General features: G+C 40.6%; 1 long non-coding RNA gene across 1 annotated transcript in view; it reads left to right on the top strand.

The window, feature by feature from the left end:
* Positions 1–4,437: 4,437 nt before the first annotated feature.
* Positions 4,438–21,785, top strand: part of LOC140506310 (uncharacterized) — a 21,704-nt gene continuing 4,356 nt past the window's right edge. Inside the window, exons 1-2 of the long non-coding RNA XR_011967874.1 lie at positions 4,438–4,537; positions 5,390–5,570. This is a non-coding gene — a long non-coding RNA (uncharacterized lncRNA). The remainder of the gene's footprint in view (positions 4,538–5,389; positions 5,571–21,785) is intronic.

Raw genomic sequence — 21,785 nt, 5'->3', positions numbered from 1 at the left:
CTATACTTTGACTTTACGTATAAGTAATGGTCAGGCAGCTAGGCAGCATAATGGGTAGAGTGCCAGATCTGGAGTCAGGAAGAGCCATCTTCTTGAGTTCAAATCTGGCCTCAGACACGAGCTGTGTGATCCTGGACAAGTCATTTAACCCTGTTTGCCTCAGTTTCTTCATCTGTAAAATGAGCTGGAGAAGGAGATGACAAACCATTCCAGATCTTTGCCAAGAAAACCCCAAATGGGGATTTGAAGAGTTAGATATGATTGAAATGACTGAAAAACGACATGTGACATTCAATGAAAGCTCTGGCTTAGGTATGACTGTGGCTTCAAGGCATCAGTAGGGATTACGTTGATCTCAGGCTAGTTAGTAAAATTTTGAAGACCACCTGTGTGTCTCATATCTATTGTTTATTTCTGTTACAGAAACTCAGAGGATAAGAATATGGATCTAGAGATGAAAGGAACCTTAGGGATCATTTGGTCCAACCCTAAATACAGCACATATTCTATCATAGCATATTGCCTCTGTCAGTTTATTAAAGTTTTATAAGTTCCCCAGAGGAAGAAACCATGTCTTAGGTCTCACATCACCCTATATAGATACTCAATAGGTAAGTGAGAAAAGAAAGAACTACTCTTAAAGAAATAGTAAAAATTACAAAAATAATCAGACTCTTTGATGCAATGGTTCCATTGTTGGAATTATGCCCTGAGAGTGTTATCCAAAAAAAAAAAAAAAAAAGCTATCCATTTAAAGATTTTCATAGGAAAACAATGTGTAATTTGAGGGGAAAAACTGAAAGCAACCTAATATACAGTAGAATAACAGTTAAGAAAATTGTAGTACAGTATTTTAATAGAAAGTTATAATGCAATTAAGATAAGGGAACAAGCATTTATTAAGCACCTTCTATGTGCCAGACACATGGTAAGAGTTTTACAGTAAACAAGAATGAGGAATACAAAGAGATCTGAAAAAGTTTTTATAAAATAATTCAAAATTAATATATCACTGGAGTATCGTTCTATCTTAGCTACCTAGGTTGCAAGTACTCTGTGGTCTGTATACACAAAACCATAATTCACAAGTCCCTAGCTATCTTTTCTCCAGTTAACCAAAATAAAAATTAGTGTAAAGCAAAGGTATTTAATGAAACAAAAGAACAACAGAAAATTTCCCTGGAACACAAACTCTCAGAAATATATCATTTGTGGGAAGAGTAAACACACAGAGATTAGTGAGGGAACATGTATGATCAGAGCACATGTGCAGAAAGGCCACTCACAACTCTGACTGCCAGTGTCTTTTGGTGATGATCCAGAGCTGTTCTCACTAAGCTTGCTTCCTGAGGGGTGTGATGTCTCCTTTGAGCACTGTGCCACTTGGGCAAGGTCATTGTTGTTTGTTTTTTGTCCTTCATTCTTGAAAAGGACCGTGGCATCAGAAGTGATGCCATGACTTGCAAGTGAATTAGACTTAGATGAGGGAGGACTGTGCCAAGTCACCAGCCTCACTGTTTCCTCTAGAGCCAGCTTAGTGCCTGCTTGATAGTACTCTCTGCTACCAGCTTCTGAGTTTTTTCTCTTCAAGACCATCTTTTGGACATTTTAGCTTCAGCATTCTAGGACAATAGTCTTCAAAGTAGAGCTGTAGCCACCTGGGGAGTCAGGGACATAAGATCAAGAAGAAATCAGGAGATGGGTGAATGACAAATCAAAGGGTGGGAAGGTGGGTCACATCCCACTCTCTTTCTCCATAGCCAGTTGTGGACTTGTCACCAACATAACTACCCCAAATAGTCAGTAAATGCTTATTAACCACCTACTATGTGCTACACTTACTAGCTGTGTGACCCTGGGCAAGTCACTTAATCCCGTTTGCCTCATTCCACATCTATAAAATGAGTTGGAGAAGGAAATGGCAAACCACTACAGTATCTTTACCCAGAAAACCCCAAATGGGGTCTTGAAGAGTCAGACACAACTGAAACCAGAATGCTATTCACAGGCCCTTAAGAAACAGGAAGAACACAGCTAGTGAGGGCTTAAGCCAATGGCTAAGAAAAGTGATATCCCCAAACCCTCAGGGCACCTGACTTGGTCAGAGCACTCACGGTACACTCTAAGACTTTCGGAAATGTTGTCAGCAATCAAAGTCAAGTTCACCGGCTTATAGTTTCTGGACTCCATTCTCTTCCCTTTCTTTGAAAATCTTCAGTCCTTTTCCTTCCTCATAGTATCTGCAGTCTGGCATTCTCCATGACCTTTTAAGAGATCATTGATGGTATTCCAGCAATTGTAGTTGCCAATTCTTTCAGTACCCAAGGATTTCGATCATTTGGGTCAGGTGACTTGAACTCCTTAAGAGGAACTAGGTGCTCTTTATCTCCTTACTTATCTTGCGTGTCATCTCTCTAATAACCATATTTATTCTGTCCTTTCCAGTACAAAGATTATTCTACCTGCCAAAGACAACAGAAATGAGCAGCTCTGGCTTCTCTTTATTGCCAGTTACTTTATCTATGGCAAGCAATGTCCTTCTTATTCCATCTTTGACCTTCCTCTTTTCTCAATAGAGATTTACACACACACACACACACACATGCACACACACTCACACTCACACTCATACTCACACACACATACACACCCCATTTTTACTGTTCTTGCCAGCCTGAGCTCACTCTGAGCTTCAGCATTCCTGAAAGTAGTTTTACAAGACCATGCCAAACTTGTATTCAGCCTCTGCTACCTGCCCTTAATTTTATCTTCTGTAAATGTCTTTTTTAAAATCTGTACATCCACATTGGTTTCTTTAATCACTCCCCTTTTTCTTCCTCATCAAAATAACCTTTCTTTATGTCTTCAGGATTTCATTCTTGGAAGTTTTCCACCCATTCTAGGCTAATTTACCCCACAATAGTCCACAGCATCCTCCTTGTCCATTCTCTACACCTTCTGAAATCTGCTCTCCCAAAATATAGCATATGTATCATACAATTCTCACATTTCTTCTCATTCTCTGTGATAAACTCAAAAATGGAATGATGATATTCTCCTAAGGTTCCCATAATTTTTAGCCCAGCAACTAGTTCCTCTCCATCAGTGAAAATCGGATTGGCTGAGAAGAGAATTTCCCCTTGTTGGTTCTTCTACCTTTTGAAGCTTAAAATTATCATTGAAGCCAAGAAACTATTAATTGCTCTGCTTTGGGGGTGAGGGTGGGGAGAGAGACAGACAGACAGACAGACACAGAGATAGACACAGAGACAAAGAAAGACAGAGAGAGCTATAATAGATGTCTGAATAATTGAAGTCTCCACATCACTATTATGTCATGTTTCTATGCCAAGTTTGCATCATGTCTCAAACTTCTCATCCATTTCTTCCTTCTGTCCAGGTGGTCTATTGTAGACTTCACTGGCAATATCCCTTCTGTTTCTGCCTTCACTGATTTTGTCACAAATGCTTTCCATCATGCTTGAGGCTTCTAGTTCCTAGATTTCCATATATATGTGTGTGTGTATGTGTGTATACATATATATACATTCTTAATCTACACAAGCACACACTGTACTAATGTTCTTCTGGGCCTTTGCTCATGGTGTCATGGTACTCTCTACACCTGGAATGCCCTCCCAACTTACTCAGACAGTTTTTAAAGCCTTTCTCAAATATTACCTCTTCTATGAAACCATCTCTCAGTTGAACATGACCCTTTCAAATTCTACAGAGAAGATGGTTTCTGCCTCTCTAACGTATTTCTTATATATTATTTTTTATTACTTTCATACCATTCATTTTCTTTTAAAGAGGCAACTGGTGGTGCAGGGGATAAAGCATTAGGCCTGGAGGCAGAAAGACTTGAGCTCAAATTCAACCTCAGATACCTCCTTCCTGGGCAAGTTACTTAGCCTCTGATTGCCTGACAAAATAGATCCACTGGATCTACTGGAGAAGGAAATGGCAAACCACTCCCGTATCTTTGCCCAGAACAACCCAAAAGATGGCATCACAAAGGGTTAGACAAGACTGAAACAAAAATGAACAACCTCTCATTTTTAAGATCCTTAGGAACAGAGTCGGTTAGCTCAATTTTTTCGTTCCCAGCACTGAGTGTATGAACATGCACTGAGTAGGATTTAATATTTTTTTAATTGACCCTCTACATACTAGACAGTCAGAAGACCTAGCTCACTGCCATTTGCTGTTTCTGTAACGTTAGGCAAAGGCACCTACTCCATATCCAGTTCTGTATTGGATGTGAAGGTCAACATCAATAGAGAAGGTTCCTGCCTTTAAGGAATGTACACTATAGTTAGAGATAGAAATCAGAGAACAAGTGAATTCTAAGCATTACAGTTCAGACGTCACAAGCAAGGTACCTGGCTTCAAGACATTGTCCTGTCATGTGGCAAAGGGACTGGACCCAGGTAGGTTTGAGAGCCATGTGGAGAAGAGAAAAGTGAATAAAATTGGAATAGGGGCAGTGACTTCCCCACTAGAAGACTTCTGGGTCAAGGGAGATGATTGGCAGGTATATTGTAGGACAAATTCTTCTTTTTGGTTTGTTTTTGGGTTTTTTTGCGGCAGGGAGTGAAGGGAGAGAAGAAAGGGGGATGGTTTAGAATAACTCTTTCCCTCTTAGATCTAAGATCTTCAAACTTCTCTAAACTAAGCCACAGCTTCCTGATCTATAAAGGGAGAGGGTTTTTGTTTTGTTTTACTAAATCCCTTCTAGACCTAAAATTTCATAAATCTATCCTCCTAGCCTGGAAGCTTCACGAAGGCATTTTCCTAGTCCTAGTGTAGTGCTGTGCATACAGAAGGTGCTTAATTAATTTCTGTTGTATTTCATCTGTTCATAGCTTAAGAACTAAAAGGAAACTTAGAAATCATATAGCTCAACCTTCCTCATTTTACAGATGAGAAAACTGAAACCCAAAAAAATTACACTACATGGTTTTCAATAGACAGCTACTTAGCAAAGTTCAGAAATTGAACCCAAATCCTTTAGATCAAAATCCAGTGTTTTTTCCACTGCACTACATTGTCTCAATTTATATTTATATAAATGAAGGAACAGTATGAAAGTCCTTTTGTGGAGGGAGGGTTTAGAGGTGCCAAAGTGAGTACAGCTTCTTGGAGCCAGGGAAACGAGTTCAAATCTGGTCTCTGACACTTAGTAGCTTGATGACTCTGAACAAACCATTTAATCTCCATCTGCCTTAGTTTCCCCAGCTGTAGAATGGGACTATTAATAGTATCTACCTCCTAGAGTTGTTGTGAATATCAAATGAGATAGTATTTCTAAAGTACTTTAGCATAGTGTCTGGCACATGGTAGGAACTTTAAAATGTTTGTTTCTTTTCTTTCCCTAAATACCCAGGGCTGCTGATTAACTTATCTGTCCGCGCTGATGGCTTCACTGTCCAAAATGCATGCCACCCGCTGAAGAAGGCCTGAGCAAATCGTACGAATGTGGTGGAATATCACTGTGCTATGAGAAATAATGCATGTGGGAAATTCAAGACACATGGGAAGATCTGAATGAACTGATGCAGAAGGAGGTAAGCTTTTTTGCTACCACAAAGATGTTTATTACTATGTTATGTGTAGGACCTTTCAGAACAGTTCAGTGGGACAGTGGGAGCACCAGGCCTACAGTCAGGAAGACTCATCTTCCTGAGTTCATACTGGGCCCCAGACACTTACTGTGTGACGCTGGGCAAGTTACTAACCCTGTTTGCTTCAGCTTCATCATCTGTCAAATGAACTGGAGAAGGAAATGACCAATGTTCCACTCCGGTATCTTGGTCAAGAAAACTCCAAAAGGGTCATGAAGAATCAGAGATGGCTGAAAACTCAACCACAAACAACAAAATAGGACCTTTCTGTCATGGATATCCTTACTGTCCCCTCATTTTACAGATGAAGATGCTGAGGCCCAGAGAACATTCCCAAGGTTACAGAGCTATTAAGAGTTGTAAAAGCAACCACACTGGTATACCCAAGATGGCTGCTAGCACAGGTTCTTAAATCTGCTTCACTAGGAAAGATAACTGTTTAGGGGGTCAATAATCTTTTTAAATTATATTCGCTAGTTCAAGGGAAAAGTCAGCACCTTGAACTTCAGAAAAATACAAACAGAGAAAATACAAACAAAGAAATAATGACCAACAGACAGGGCTCTACTGCCTGAAACAAAGCATTATTGCTATACACTTTACATAAATCCCTGGATCAAGAGAGCCTTTACATCTGAGCAAAGGGAGTCCTGAACATATGGCTACTCAGAGTCTCCACCAGGGAATCACAAGGTCCTTCTTATAATCGAGCCCCCAAAGCAAAATACCAACTGGACAATTCTCAGAGCAAGAAGACGTCACAACTCTGGTGATTCAGTGGCTAATTAGAAACTAGAAAGCCTTTCTACAAGCAAGCCTCCTTGAGCAAACTTCTTTAGTGGGCTCCACATGAGGCCTATTAACTGAGTCTTATTAATGGATGGGGAAGATCTTAAATCCCATTAACATTACAAGAGTAGCTTCACCAAACTGACATTCCTGAGAAGTTCAATTCACCAGAAAGTCCCATTCTGTGAGCATTCTGGTCTATTGAGGCTCTTTGTCCTAATCCCTCAGGTGAACTATGACTCTGAAGGTCTTCCTTCTTTCCACCCCACTGGGTAGACTCTCACATCACCACTGTGTCTGTTATTTCTGAGTACCTTCCTCTGGACTTTCTCTTCTTACACCTTTCACTTCTCTCCCTTGTCTCTTTGATTCGATGACACTGGCCTCTTCCTGAAGAAGACATTCAATCTCCTAACTCACAAGTATTTCACTCATGCCTGGAATTCCCTCCCTCCTCATCTCTGCCCCTTGGCTTCCTTCAAGCCTTAGCTGTAAAACCCCCACCTTCTAAAGGAAGCCTTTTCTTATGTCCCTTAAACCAGTGCCTTCCCTCTGCCTCTTATTCCCTAATGACTCTGCATATAGCTTGTTGGTTCACAAGTGTCTGTATATTGTCTCCCCCATTAGATTGCAAGTTCATCAAGATCAGGGAATGTCTTTGTTTCTCCCATGCTTAACATAGTCCCCAATGAACAGTAGGCACTTAATGAAAGTTTATTGACTACTGACTATGGTACAGGTGATTTTATGTCCCAGATTCATAAGACTTAGAACTGGAAGAGGTTTTCCAGCTCATTTAACACAACCTCTTTGTTTTACAGTTAAAAAATTGAGGCATTGATAAGGGAAGAGTCATGTCCAATGTCATACAGTTAAGCCACAGAGATCAGATTTAAACCCAGGTCCTCTGACTCAAAGTTCAAGGCACTTTTCACCATACCCACTGCCTATTTTCCTCTGTCATCTACTCTTCACCTAAAAAGCATATTCATAATAGTATACTAATAGGTATGTTAATAATAATGACTTATATTTGTATAGCAACCTGGCAGAGAGCTAGCCTCAGATTCAGGGAGTGCAAGGCTCACCTCTGACTATGGCTACTTAACCCTGGGCAAGTCACGTAACTTTTCTTGGCCACCAGGCAATTCTTTTTTTCTTCTCTTTTTTTAATTCTTTTTTTATGATTATTGTGAACTTGACAAATATCAATGAATGTTCCTCTAAAGATGACATTATATGAAAGCATAAATCTGTAGTTTCTTGCTTAATTAGGATTATTATTTACATTTCAAATTTAACATGATATTTCTTACACCACTCTGCTTGTCTGTGTCCTTTTTAAGAAAAAATTATTTATTTTTAGTTTACAACATTCAGTTCCACATGCTTTAGAATTTTAAAAATTTTCTCCCTCCTCTCTTCCCACCCTCCTCCCTAAGATGGTGTGCAATCTGATATAGGCTCTACATATACATTCATATTAAATGTATTTTCACATTAGTCATGTTGTAAAGAAGACTTATAACCAATGTAATGAACCATGAGAAAGAAGAAACAAAACAAAACAAAAAGAGAGAGCAAATAGCATGCTTCGATCTTCATTCAGAACTCCATGCTTCTTTCTCTGAATGTGGATGGCATTTTCCATCATGAGCCTATTGGAGCTGTCTTATAATCTTGTATTGCTGAGAAGAGCTAGTCTATCAAGGTAGTCACTGAAAAATGTGACTGTAACAGTATCCAGTGCTCTCCTGGTTCTTCTCCCCTCACTCAGCATCAGTTCATATAAGTCTTTCCAGGTTTCTCTGAAGTCTGCACCAGGCAAATCTTTAAGACTAGAAGTTGCAGTACTCTGCAATTCAGTTCAATTCAATAAACATTTATTAAGCATCTACTATATACTAGGTATTGTGCTAAGTACTGGGAAATACAAATAAGAAAAAAAGAGTCCCTGTTCTCAAAGAGTTTACAGTCTAATGATGGAAAGACAATACAGAAAAGGAAGCTGAAAGGGGGGGCCATCAGGGAGTACCCAACCTGGCTGGTGTAATGTTCAGTGGGTTAGAAACTAAATAGAGATGATGCTAGAAAATGGAGAGTTACTTGCAAAGTTGGGAGCCATCTATAAAGGAAGGTTTGGGGAGGAATTTCTTGCTCCACCCTCTTGTCCTCCAATCAGAGGGGGTAATGCCACAGGTCAGAAGACCAACAAAAATAACAGTTATTAATATTAATGTTTAACATGTATAGCCATTTAAATTTTATCCAGCAGTTTCAAACCTCTCCACTCATCTGATCCCCATGACGCTCTTAGGAAGTCAGGTATTATTACCCAGCGTGACAAGTGAGTGCTGCAGAGGCTCAAATCTTGCTCATCCAAGGTTATCCAGCAAGTTATTATCAGAGTTAGGACTAGAATGGAAGCCCCTCATTTCTGAATTCTGCTAGCCCTTCTTCCCCTATGCCAGTGGACACAAGAGTTACCCAGCATTTGGAACAAACAAAACCTGCTCCATTTTGTACCTGTGTTCGCTGGCCCTGTGGGATCTGGCCTGGTTTAGGTTTAAAGGGAGAGCCTGGGAATAGAATGGCCCCAGGATCCCAGAAGGGAAAGGAGAAGTTGAACCTTCTCACTGCATAAACAATGAACAGGAAGTCCCCAGCAGCTAGGCAGTCTCCCGGCACATACTGCTTCCCTAGGCCTCAGAGAAGCCAGCACTTCCTCTTACCTAGGCCAAAATCTCAGGGCCAACTACAGGATGGACAGAGTTAACTAAGAGGAGAGGTCATCGAGACTTGAATCCAGTGAATCAGACAGCTAACTCAAACATAACTGAGGCTTTTCCAGTCCTTTGGCTCTTTCTTGTCCAGGCGGTCCTTCCTGTTTTGCCAGTGTTTTATGACTCTTTGGGCTGTGTCTATACACATAAATTGGTTTAGGGAGAAAAGGTATGAATTCAGGAACATTCTCAGTTTTCCGTCAGTTCTCCCTGCCTATGTCCTTCAATTATCACCAATTTTTCTGATCATCAGTGGTGAATGTTCATTCTGATCAGTGATTATACTTGTAGGGATTAGTGATTATATGAACCGATACAAAGTGAAGGAAGTGAATCAGGAAACCGTCCATACAATGAATACAATGGCAGAAATAAAAAGAACAACAAATGGAAACTGAACACTGTCTAATTATAAGGACCAAGTTTGACCCTGCAGAAGAGATATGAGCCCTTGGCATTAGCCCTCTCCCCAGCCCCCCAACCCCACCTTCCCAACCTTCTTACACCTTACTGGATACCATGTCCTCTTTCATCCAGCGACATCAGTCTCCTGGTTGCTTCGCGAACAAGATATTCCATCTCTTGGCTCCAGGCATTTTCTCCAGCTGGCCCCTATGTCTGAAATGCTCTCTGTCTTCATCTCTGCCTACATCCCTGACTTCCTTCAAGTTCCTGCTAAAATTCCATCATCTTTGAGAAGACTTTTCCAATCCCTCTTAATTCCAGCACCTTCTCTCTTCTCACTGCTGTCTGAATAGAGCTCATTTGTACATAGTTGTTAGCACCTGGCACAAAGCAAGCCCTTAATAAATATCTATTAACTCAATGAGTGAGGATGCATCTCCCTCCCTTTTCTGCGGACGTGGAGGACCATTGGTGTTGAACATAGCACACAATGTGAGAGTTAGTTGATGTCTGGGTTAGTTTTGCTGGATTGTTTTGTCCCTTCCTTCCTGTTTTATTCTTTTTAATAAAGGATGGCTCTCTGGATAGGGCAGGGAGATACTGATAAGTAAAAGTGATAATAAACAAAAGAGATCCATTTTTAAGTGAATTATTTTATATGGTTCATATACTTTAAAATTTTAGTGCATTTTTTCAGTCTAAATACTTGTCCTATCCATGTTTTAATATTTTAAGTATCAATCACTCTGGAGAACACAGTAGAGGAATGGAAGAAAAGGGAAGGAAATAAACATTTCAACAGCACCTACTGGGTGCCAAGCACCATGCTAAGTGCTTTTTATGGATTATTATTTCACATTTTAAGTCTCTGCCAACGTGTATTTGAGGCTTTTGTGTTTTATACATTCCTTTTGGGTGGAGGAAATAAGTTACTGTACTATACCTGATCTACCTTATATTGAGTTCCCCTCTACTCCCTTTTGGGTAGACTCTAGATGTGAGCCAAATGGAAGCTTTAAGGGATTTTCCCCATGGCTCCTGGGTGGGGTCATAAGGAACCAGGGGCTTTGAGAAAAGGTACCTGACTGCTCTCTTTAGAGGTCAGGTTCCCTCAGGACTGAACCTGGTCCATATTCCTTCAGTACATGGCTAGAGCCCCTTAATAGGAAAGGGTGTCTCAGTTATATATGCAGTCACAGTTCCACTATTTATTATGTAGGTGACCTTAACCAAGTCTTTGGCTTCTGTTTCCTAGTCTATAAACTAAGAGGTTGAACTAGATGACTTCTGATGTTCCTTCTGACTTATGTAACTTCTGAAGTGTAAATCATTATTGGTAATGTGACCAACTTATATCTATCAGGTATCTGGATAACCATCAATGTGATTTAAGATGGGGTAATCTATCATTTAAAACTATATAACATCACTAGGAAACTGTTGGTATTAAAATGACAGTCTGGGAAATTAGGTGATGTAGTTGATAGAGGCCTGGCCCTGGAGTCTGTAATGGTAATTTAATTGGGAAGATCTTTCCCATCTATTAATAGGCCCATGTGACCTGCCTAGGTCACATGGAAGTCTGAGTCACATAAAGCCTGTGGTGGGAGGAGTTTGCTGAACAAGAGGAGAAGGAAGTGAGTCAGAGCAGTCAGAGCTGGGAAAGAAAGAGCAGGCAGCACCTAGAGTGAGTGGGAGAGCCTGTTTGTGATTTGTTTAAGGGAGCTAGTTTGTGGGAAGCCTAACAGGGGGAATGCTTGGGGATAGTAGTGCCCCCTGCAGTGTCATTGTGTATAGATTTCTTTGTTGCTATGATGGATTTGGTTTTGTTGGGATTTGGCTTTCTGGTGTTTGAATAAATGTTTTGGTTCTGTCCTCCATGTGGAGAGACTGTTATATTTTGCTATTCAGAACTGCACTGGCATATTCATAGCAGTCATGGGCTCTGTGAATATCACATTGGTGCCACAGAAGACCTGAGTTCAAATCCAGCTTTAGAGGCTTACTAGCTGTGTGACCCTAGGCAAATCACTTTATCCCATTGCCTCAAAAATAAATAAATAAAATGAAAGGCTGTGGGACAGGGGTGTGATGGCAATTATCTAACAACTAGCTCTCCACAAAAAGAGTGTGCAAGACACTTTTAAATTTAATTGGCACTATTAGCATTTTGTCCATCACTTTCCATCAATAAAACAAAACATGAAAGCATGATTTGTGGTATTAGCCAGTTTCCAAGGTCTTAAATGCTCACTCTGAAAATTTAACAGTGGATTCCAAGACCATTCAAAAGTCTAATACACCTTTACTTTGGGAGCAAGTAGACATTTAGCATCATTGAAAACTCCATATAATTTCCCAAATATAAAATTCAATCATTTCTTATTACTTATAAGCCCAGTTCACTGTCCATCTACCCCATTCATTTTGTGATCTAGGCAACATGTGTTTTTCATCGACTACTTTGGTTTGCCATTTGAATATGTGGGTCAGTCTTTCTCAAATGACCATGGATCTCATTAAAGGGCTCTCTAGGATTCCAGATCTCAATACAATCAGCAGAATGTAATCTATGAATGAAAGTATCTGGAGACTCATAAGACTCATTAGGAGCCTCTTCTTTACAGGACATCCTCCATGACTGGTGCATGCCTGAACATAATACACACACATATGTACATGTATACACACACATATATAGGCATATATTTGGTTTTTGTGTACAGAGACAGTTCTGGGTAAAGTTTTTTTTAAAAAAAGAAGTTTTAAAGAAGCTGTTCTGTGGTTAGTAGACATACATAATAAAAAAAGAATGGCCCAGGTGTTTCACCTGGCCTTGTTTTTTTTCTTAACCTCATTTCATTATGAACCAAAGATGCTCTTTGGAATGAGGGGGACTTTGTTGCTCTGCCCTCAATATAATTCCCACCCTCAATACAATAAACTTTACAAAATGTATTTTTATTATTATGACTCAATAAATATAAAAAAGAACACCTATTCATACAAAAATAAGATTGTATATAATATCATGATTCTCTTGTATTTGTTGTTCAGTGATTTTTCAGTCATGTCTGACTCTTCATGACCCCATTTTGTGTTTTCTTGGCAAAAATATTAGAGTGGTTTCTCATTTCCTTCTCCAGCTCATTTTACAGATCATGAAACTAAGGCAAACAGTGCTAAGTGACTTGCCCAGAGTCACACAGGTAGTAAGTATCTGAGACCAGAGATTTGAGTTCAGGTCTTCCTGATGCCAGGCCCAGTGGGCCATCTACTGTGCCACCTAGCTGTTATCTATTACATAGTTTTTAAAAAGTATATGCTAAATTTGAAACCATAGTTTCAACACCGCCCTGTATACCTGAGTGCCATTCTGAACTTTTTTTCTGTTCTCTTTTAAAAAATTGCTTCACCGATAATCTTTTCTTTTTTGTATTACTATCACTACCCTCATGCTCCAAATAATTCTGCCCCTTGCTTCCCCACTTTGACTATTTCTAAAAATTGATATCTCATTCCATATCTCCATTCCATCCCCTCTCTGTCAACAGTTGTGAAGCTTGCTCCATCTTTAGTCTCCGGGAGCTCTGAATGGTCATTGCATTCATCAGGGAATCCTACAACTTTCACAGATGTTTTCTTTTACATTTTGCAGTTTTTATATAAGTTGTTCTACTCACTTCATTCTGTATCATTTCAGATAGATCTTGAAAAGTTTTTCTGAAGCCATCCCTTTTGCCATTTCTTGAATCACAATAACAATCCATTACATCTGTATACCATGATATACCAGTCACGCTCCAGTTTATGGGCACTCCGTTTGTTTCTAGTTTGTTGCCACTATAAAAATAGTAGTGGGATGTTTTGGCATGAGCCAAGGTTGAAAGGAAGGAATGATCATGGTTTGCATTGATCCATTTTCCAGATGGGGCATCAGTAATGTTGCTACCCCTACCACTCAATGGGGCTTTCATAAGCCTAAATAATTGACTTTCCTCACAAATCCCTTCCAAGTGAGCTAATTACAGTGTCATTATATTTACTTAATTGTTCATTACAATCATTTGGGTTTTAAATACCCAGATATTTGAGTAGAGAGACAATATGACATGGGGATTAGGGCTTGGAGGCTAGGTTCAGTCATACTAATGTATGACCTGAATAAGTTCTCATTGTTGTCACTTATCCTTTGTTTTTGAAGGGGACCAGTGACATCATGAGTGATATCTTGACTTGCACATGAATTGGATTTAAGTGAGGCAGAGCTGAACAAAGTTGCCAGCCTCACTCTCTCTTTCAGAGTCATTGAAGTTCAGTGGCAGGACAATAATCAGGACAGCTGGCAATGGCCCAGGGTGCAGTGGATGACCATGGAGTGTTCAATGTCTGACCAAGCTTTAGGCACTCTGAAGAAAAGCCTGCTTCAGCTGCCTTTGTAGCCACTGGAACAAATTGTTCTCCTCTACCCATTCTGCTTCTGGGGAAGTCTTCACTTGCTTGGGATAGATAGCCTCCTAACTCACCCACAGGCTTGAGGCCTGTTGGTTACCCTCAACTTGGTTTAGCCCATCTGCCAAGATAATTTTACCAGGGTGCGGCCACTTACAGTTCAGACAAGGGCAGGAGTACATTTGCCTGATTGGCATACGTAGGCAGTTGTAGGTCTCCAAGAGAAGGGCATTTTGAGATGTGTATCATCAGATAAATCAATCAATTTTGGGAACCCAAAATACAAACCCCCAAAAGACTTGGGGGGACCCCAAACAAGGAATCTAAGCCTTCCTTACAACCATTTGGTTTCCCTGGAGCTTCTCTGAGGTCAGCCTGACTCTAAGAAAACCATTTAACTTTTCAGTGACTCCAGGCAGTTCTCTAAACTGTAAATTCCAGAAGAGGGTTGATCTGCATTGGTTGAGAGTTTCCTCACTGGGAGCTCTCTATCCCAAGGAAACCACAGTTTCAAACCAAAAAATGTAGCAACACGATTTACCTCAGTGCTTCAACCAACTGTGATTTCATCATTGTGGTTACCCCCTCCACATTTTAGTGAAGGTCCTATGACCAGGAAATATAATCTAATATTTAACCCTTTGATCACCAGACTTTCCAAACTTGATTGGGACAGTCTTCAGGACTAACTGAGGTCTAATTGGAGTCTTCCCAGTTTGGCAGAGCCTGACAAAACTTTCAGGACACCATGATGCCAGGATGAAGCCTGAGAATATTAGTGATGATAAAATGAATAATAATGATAATTAATGTATATAATGCTTTGGGGCAGCCAGGTGGCAAAGTAAATAGTGCCAGGCCTGGAGTCAGGAAGACTCATGTTTCAGAATTCACATCCAGCCTCAGACATTTACTGGCTGTATAGTCATGGGCAATCTACTTAATTCTACCTCAGTTTCCTCATCTGTAAAATAAGCTAGAGAAGGAAACGACAAACCATGTCAGCATTTTTGCCAAGAAAACTCCAAATGGGCTCATGAAGGGTCAGATACAACTGAAATGACTGAACAACAAACAAATATTGTGCTTCGAGCTTTGTAAAGCACTTTATATCTTGTTTAATCATCTTATAATACAGAAATAGGCTCAACCATCTTCAAATGATTTTTATTTTATATCTTTTTTTTGTATCGCCTAGATTTTCCCCAATATTCCTTCACTTCCCCTACCCAGAATATGATCTCTTATATTTTTTTAAAAATCTGCAAATTTGATCAATACATAAAAAAAAATCTTAGCTGTGCAATGGTCCATATATGTGGGACCACTTCCCCCACACATACCCTTCTGCCAAGAAGTAGAGGCATCTTTGCTTATCTTTCTCTAGGGGGCCAAGTTTGCGCTTTGTAATTTTAGTACACGAGCACAAGTATCCAAGAATTAGAACCTGGAAAGGAGTTGGGGAAAGACATCTGAGAGCTTACATCATACAGTAACACCTCATTAATTGAGACATCGGTAATTTAGAGTTCCAATTCATTTGGAGAGATACTTGACCAAAGTACACTCCCCCAACACATCTATATAATAATTCCGTTATATACCAATTTAAGATCAACAAAGCACTTTTATTTCACTCAGTCCTCTTGACAACCCTGTGAGGTAAGTGCTATAATTATTCCCATTCTATACATGAGAAAACGAAGGCTCAAAGAATCCATCGCTTGTTGTTCTTGCTCAGTCTATTAAGACCCCATTTTATAGTTTTCTTGCCAAAGATACTGGAGTGGTTTGCCATTTCCTTCAACTCATTTTTACAGGTGAGAAAAATGAGGCAAAAGGGGTAAGTGACTTGCCCAGCATCACACAGCTAGTAAGTATCTGAGGCCAGGTTTGAACTTATGAAGATGAGTCTTCCTAGCTGCCCCCAAATAATAGGTGTTTAATAGATGTTAATGACTGACTGACTCACTAGTCCAGGGTCAAATAGATAGTAAATGTCTAAGGCAGGATTACAGCCTGTCTTCTTGGCTCTAACCACTTGGATTGGGTCACAAATCCAGGGTTATTATTTAGAATTAAGTTTACAAATTTATATTGGAAACCTAGGGGACAGCCAAGTCTTCTTCTAGAAAATAATTTTCATACATGCCCCTGTACTCTGTAGGAAGAGTGGTGGCCAGATAAGGAGGACTCTGAAGTTATTGGCGAGTCCCCTGGATCCCTGAGCTCGTGCAGTGCCTGAAAGGAGGGATTGGATTGAACACTGAATGAGACAGATGTAACCGTCTTTGATGGTTGGCCTCAATCTCAACCAGCCTCACTTTCCTCATCTTTAAAATGGGGATAATAATAATGCCGACCTAACTGGGTTTTGGTGAGGACCAAATAAGATAACATATGCTGAAGTGCTCTTGGAAGTGTCTTATAAATGCTATTGTCACTATGCTTCCACCTTTGCTATACTCTTTTGTCGTTGATTCAAGAATGTTTGCAAAGGATTGTTGGTGAGGAGAGTCACATCCCTCACCGCTTGGGATATGTTAACCCCCAGTTTCATCACAGTGATAAGAAGTCCTTCCTTGACCAGGACAGCTAAGTATTCTCATCCCAGTTCTGAAACTTGCTACCTATGAAACCTTGGATAAGTCACTTGAACTGTCTGGGCCTCAGTTTGTCTTTCAAATAAGAAACTGGAAGAAAAAGATGATTTGCCCTAGGAAAGAGAAGAAAAATGCACCTTCCTCCCTTCTTTGCAGAGGTCACAGACCACGGGTGTGGAATATACCTCTACTGTCAGATTTGGCTGAAATAATAATTAGTTTTGATAAATGTTTTTTTTTCTGCTTTTTTTCTTTTTGCTTATTACAAGAGATGATTTTTATGGGAGAGGAGGAAGGTATATATTTGGGTATGAAGGTGATATTAAAAGAAGACGTCAATAAAGTTAAAATTTTTTTAAAGGTTCCTTTCTCCTCAGAGGGGTGTGTGTGTGTGTGTGTGTGTGTGTGTATGTGAGTGTGTGTGTGAGGGTGTCAGTGTGTCTGTCTGTGTGTATGTATGAGTGTGTGTGTGTGTAGAAAGGGGGCTCCAGGTTTGGAACAGTGTATGTACTGTCAGGTTTGGTTGATATGTTGGTCAATTTTACTGAATTTGTTTTTTATTTTATTTTTTGTAAGAAATGAAGGTTGTTGTTGTTGTATTCATCCTTCGTTACTGAAGAAGACCACTCCGTCAGATAAATGATGACATGACTTGCACTTGACTTTGTTTTGAGTGAGGGAGGGCTGTGCAGGTCACCAGCCTCACTTCTCCTCCAGAGCCATCTGAATCCAGTGACCAGATATTCATCAGTATGACTGGAGATGACCCAGGATGCACTGGGAGACCTTGGGCCCTTTAGGTCAGGTCTGTGCAGGCACTCACTTAGAGTGAGGCAACGCCCATTCATTGAATAGGCCTGTTTAAGAAGTAGCCAGGGCATGGCCCCTTTAATGAGATCAAGAAAAAGAAAGCCATCAGACTGGGAGGGAAACACAACAGTTACTCTTGATAATAACTCTCAAGTCAGGAAGGAGGGTCCAGAAAACAGCTCTAAAATAGAGCTTGGGCAGGGGCCTAGTGCTGTCCAATCAGAGTGCAGTAAGGGTAAAGGTTTTGGGAAAGAAGAAGGGAAGAGGACAGGAGGGGAGGGGAGAGGAGGGGAGGAAGAAATCTAGCCAGTAAACAATATATTCTCCCAAAGTCATTCTTAAAGCGATACTGTTGTCACTGTATACAATGTTCTCTTGGTCCTGTTCGTTTCCTCTTCGTGATTTCATATGTCTATGTTCTTTATCTAAAATCACTGAGTTCATTATTTATTATAGCACAGTAATATTCCATCACAGTCATGTGCCACAACTTGTTCAGCCATTCCCCAACTGATGTAAAAACAAATTTTGTAAAAACAAAAGATATCCATAAAAATACTTTAAAATAAATCAAATGGGGTTTTGGATTAGACCTTCTCTAAGGCCTTTAGCAGCATTAAACTCTATGATCCTATGATGCCCTGAGACTCCATTCAAAGGAACTCTCTTCCTAGGAGCCTGGTGGAAGAGGGCTTACTTAGGTGTGGAATGTGAGCACAGCTGGGATGTCTAGAAGGCCCATCTCTGGAGCTTTTCCAGTGGCACTGGGTGAGGCATCCATAGAAAACATTCATGAAGAGGTGGGACAGAGGGGAACTGAAGGAGATAATCCGTGAGGTCTCTTCCAACTCTGAATTTGTAAAGATTGAAACAATTGAATAAACTCTAAGGACGAGTTAACTGCCTGCCTCCCCTACTTCTGGACTATAATCACGGGTCTAGAGTGGGGCCACCTCAACTTCATATCCCACGGGTAATAGGGTTACCATTATACTTCTTTATCCATTCTTTTATTTTTATAACATATCTATGTCTGAATGTTATCTTTTCCAGGACCCCCAAGAACTAATCTACCTATCATCGTAGAAAGAGCAACTTGGATTCTTTCTGTTTTCTCTCTTTTTTTTCTCTCTAGTGATTTTTCCCTTTTGTTATAATTCTTCTTACACAACTTGACTAATGTAGAAATATGAATAAGAAAGGTTCAAACCTGTTTACTCATCATATAGTGCTGAGCAAGTCACCTAACAGCTCTGTGCCTCCATTTTCCCATTTGTAAAATAAGGGGCTAGCCTTAATGGCCTCTAAGGTGCCTTCCAACTCTAAACTTATGATCTAAATTATGATAATAATAACTAGGACAGCAGTCTGAAATAAATATTTCAACCCCCTTGGGGAAGATAGCTATTGGAAGTATTGGGGTTCACACTGAGCCAAGGGAAGGTCAGAGTTCTGTGTACCTAAGATAGTAGCATGCTGGTAAATGTTTAACAACCTGATTGGGGCTTGGAGGGTATGCTCAGTTTCTTTAAACTTAAAATTAAGCACTAAATTTAAATTTTACCTGCTTTATTAATATTTTCTTCATCATTTTCTTAAGTCTAGAAATGAACAGAGCAATAAATCAAATTGTGATTTGTAATGCTTGCAAATTTCTGAGGTATAAACGCTCACACTGAAAATGTAACCATCAGTTCTTGCAGGCTGGTCCCAAAATGGCCCCAGTACCCCTGGCTTAGGCCCCAGCAAGGAGAGTCAGCTAAGAGATTGGGCAGAACTGCTACATCTGTATCCCAAAGAGATTCATAAAAAAGGCAAAAGTACCCATATATGCAGAATATTTATAGCAGCTCTTTCCATGGTGGTAAAGAATTGGAAATTGAGGGGATGCCTACCAATTGGGGAATGGCTGAAGAAGTTGTGGTATACGAATGCAAATGAATATTATTGTGCTATAAGAAATGATGAGCAGACTCATCATTGGTGGTGGATGGTGGACTTCAGAAAAACCTGGAAAGACTTAGATGAACTGAGCAAAGTGAGCACAACCAGGAGAACATTATGCATAGTATCACAACATTATGTGAGGACCAACTTTGACAGACTTAGATCTTCTCAGCAATACAGTGATTTAAGACAATTCCAAAAGACTCATGATGGAAAATGCTATCCACATCCAGAGAAAGAACTGGAGTCTGGATGCAGATTGAGGTGGACTATTTTCTCTTTTTTTTTTTTTGCCTTTCTTGTGGTTTTTCCCGTTTGTTCTAATTTCTTCTTTCCCAACACGATTAATGTGGAAATATGTTGTTTTTTTTTAAAAAAAGCTACTTGGCAGATTGGTTTGGGCTTGCAGTCCTAGTGGGCTCTACAGAGCTTTGAAATTTTTGTTTTTTTAAATGTAAAGAATTCTTTGAAAGAGGGATGTAAAGCCAAATCAGCCACTAGAGGGCAGAGTGGGGAGGGAGACCCTGATGAACATGCTGAAACAACCCTGACAAACTTCCCCAGCTGAAGAAGGCCCGAGAACTTCAGAGCTGGAAGGGATTTCTCATGTCTTCTGGTCCACCTCTCTCATTTTACAACGGAGGTAATTAAGGCATCTAAGGAAATTAAGGAGAGCTGAGGTGACTGGGTTAAGTTCATCCTTAATAGGAGCTGCAGAAAGGTTATCTCCTAGTAGGCTGGCAAAATGAGGGACTTAGACTAGAAGACCTAAGCGGCTTTTCTGGATCTAAATCTGCTTCTATGACTTAAGACAGCAGTTCTTGGCAGCGTGGTACCGTGGAAGGGTGCCAGACCTGGAGTGAGAGGACTGGGCTGAAATGCTGCTTCTGCCACTTCACCATCTGGATGGATGACCTTGAACAAGTCACAATCTCCCTGGCTCTCAGTTTCATGATCTGTACAATGTGTGATTGGGCCGGCTTGTCTCTGAGGGCCAGCTCTTACAGCTATTTTCTGTAGCTCACTTCAAGAACTTAACCCAGTTACAGGTTTCCCTCACGTGATATTTTCCTGCACAGAAATGCAACCTATTCTATTCTAAATTGTCGGTGGGTGTTCTCAGTCTAATTTAGAAAACTAGGAGAAGTGACTCTCCTTTAGCTGCTGAGACAGGGAAAAGTCCATCTCTCCTGGGTATTCTTCTCATTTTAGGAAGGAGACCAAGCCTCTTTCAGATTTGGGGGAGAGGGGAGGAAGAGATGCTCTCGCCCCTGCTCCGTGGCATAGTTTGAGCTATGTCTATCACTGAAATCAGAAGACCTGAATTCAAATGCAGCATCAGATGCTTCCTAGCTACGTGACCCTGGGCAACTCAACCTCTGCCTCATTCTGTAAAACAGGGATAATAATAGCACCTACCTCCTAGGGCTGTTGGGAGGATCAAATGAGATAGTATTTGGAAACACTTAGCCCAGAGCTTGGCACAGAGTACATACTTTTAAAATGCCTGTTTCCATCCTACTTCCTCAGCAGCCTTCATCTTATCAAAGGGAATTTGGACAACTATCCCTCAGTCACAGAGCAGAGGAAAACCTCACAAAACCCTCTAAATCCCTTGTGCATGTATCTAGGTGAGGAATTCCCTCTCCTACTGGTGATTCTCTAGAAGCATAGTCTGGTTTTGAGGAGGAGAGAGACCACTTAAGTGAGCCTGTGACATGGAGCATTCTTATCGGAAGGCTCCCAAAGAGCAAACCTGGTCCATAGGAACTTGTAGATCAGACCTTTAGCACGCCTTCTATCTGTTATGGTTCACCTCCCCCCCAGGACAACCATAGGGCTCCTGTTGCTAAGGCCTGGCTCTCTGAGTCCCTAGCTCTGCCTCCAAGTAGCAATGCTCACATCATTTAGCAGAGAGCAGCTCTAGGAAAAGATAAGATAAACAATAAGAAAAACTCTTTTCTCCTTGAGAGACTTCAGAAGCACTCCCCTTGACCTTGTCTCACTTTAACTTGAGGGCCTCAGCAAGGGCAGCATCTTGGGTCATTTGCCACTCTCTCTCTCTCTGGAGCCCACCCATTGTCATCTGCAGAGTTGCCCCCATTCCTTCGGCTGCTAAAACAGCAGGAACTCTTGCTGTAGCTGCCCTCCCTCTCTCCAGTCTGGGACTGCCACAGCCCCAGGAAATGGCCATCACCTTGGGTAATTCTAACAGGCAGCTCCCACTGGTTAATTGCTATAACTGTCCCTAAACTTACTCTACATCTCTGATAACTGACATGGTAAGTGTGGACAGACCAGCTCCCAAGGCCCAGAATTCTCTGACCCTGCTCTGTTTTCCAAGGGGAGGGATGAATGTGGAAAACTCT

Source organism: Notamacropus eugenii, chromosome 5 (genome assembly GCF_028372415.1).
Source record: "Notamacropus eugenii isolate mMacEug1 chromosome 5, mMacEug1.pri_v2, whole genome shotgun sequence".
NCBI classification, from domain to species: Eukaryota; Metazoa; Chordata; class Mammalia; order Diprotodontia; family Macropodidae; genus Notamacropus; species Notamacropus eugenii.
This window is presented reverse-complemented; position numbering and strand designations above follow the sequence as displayed.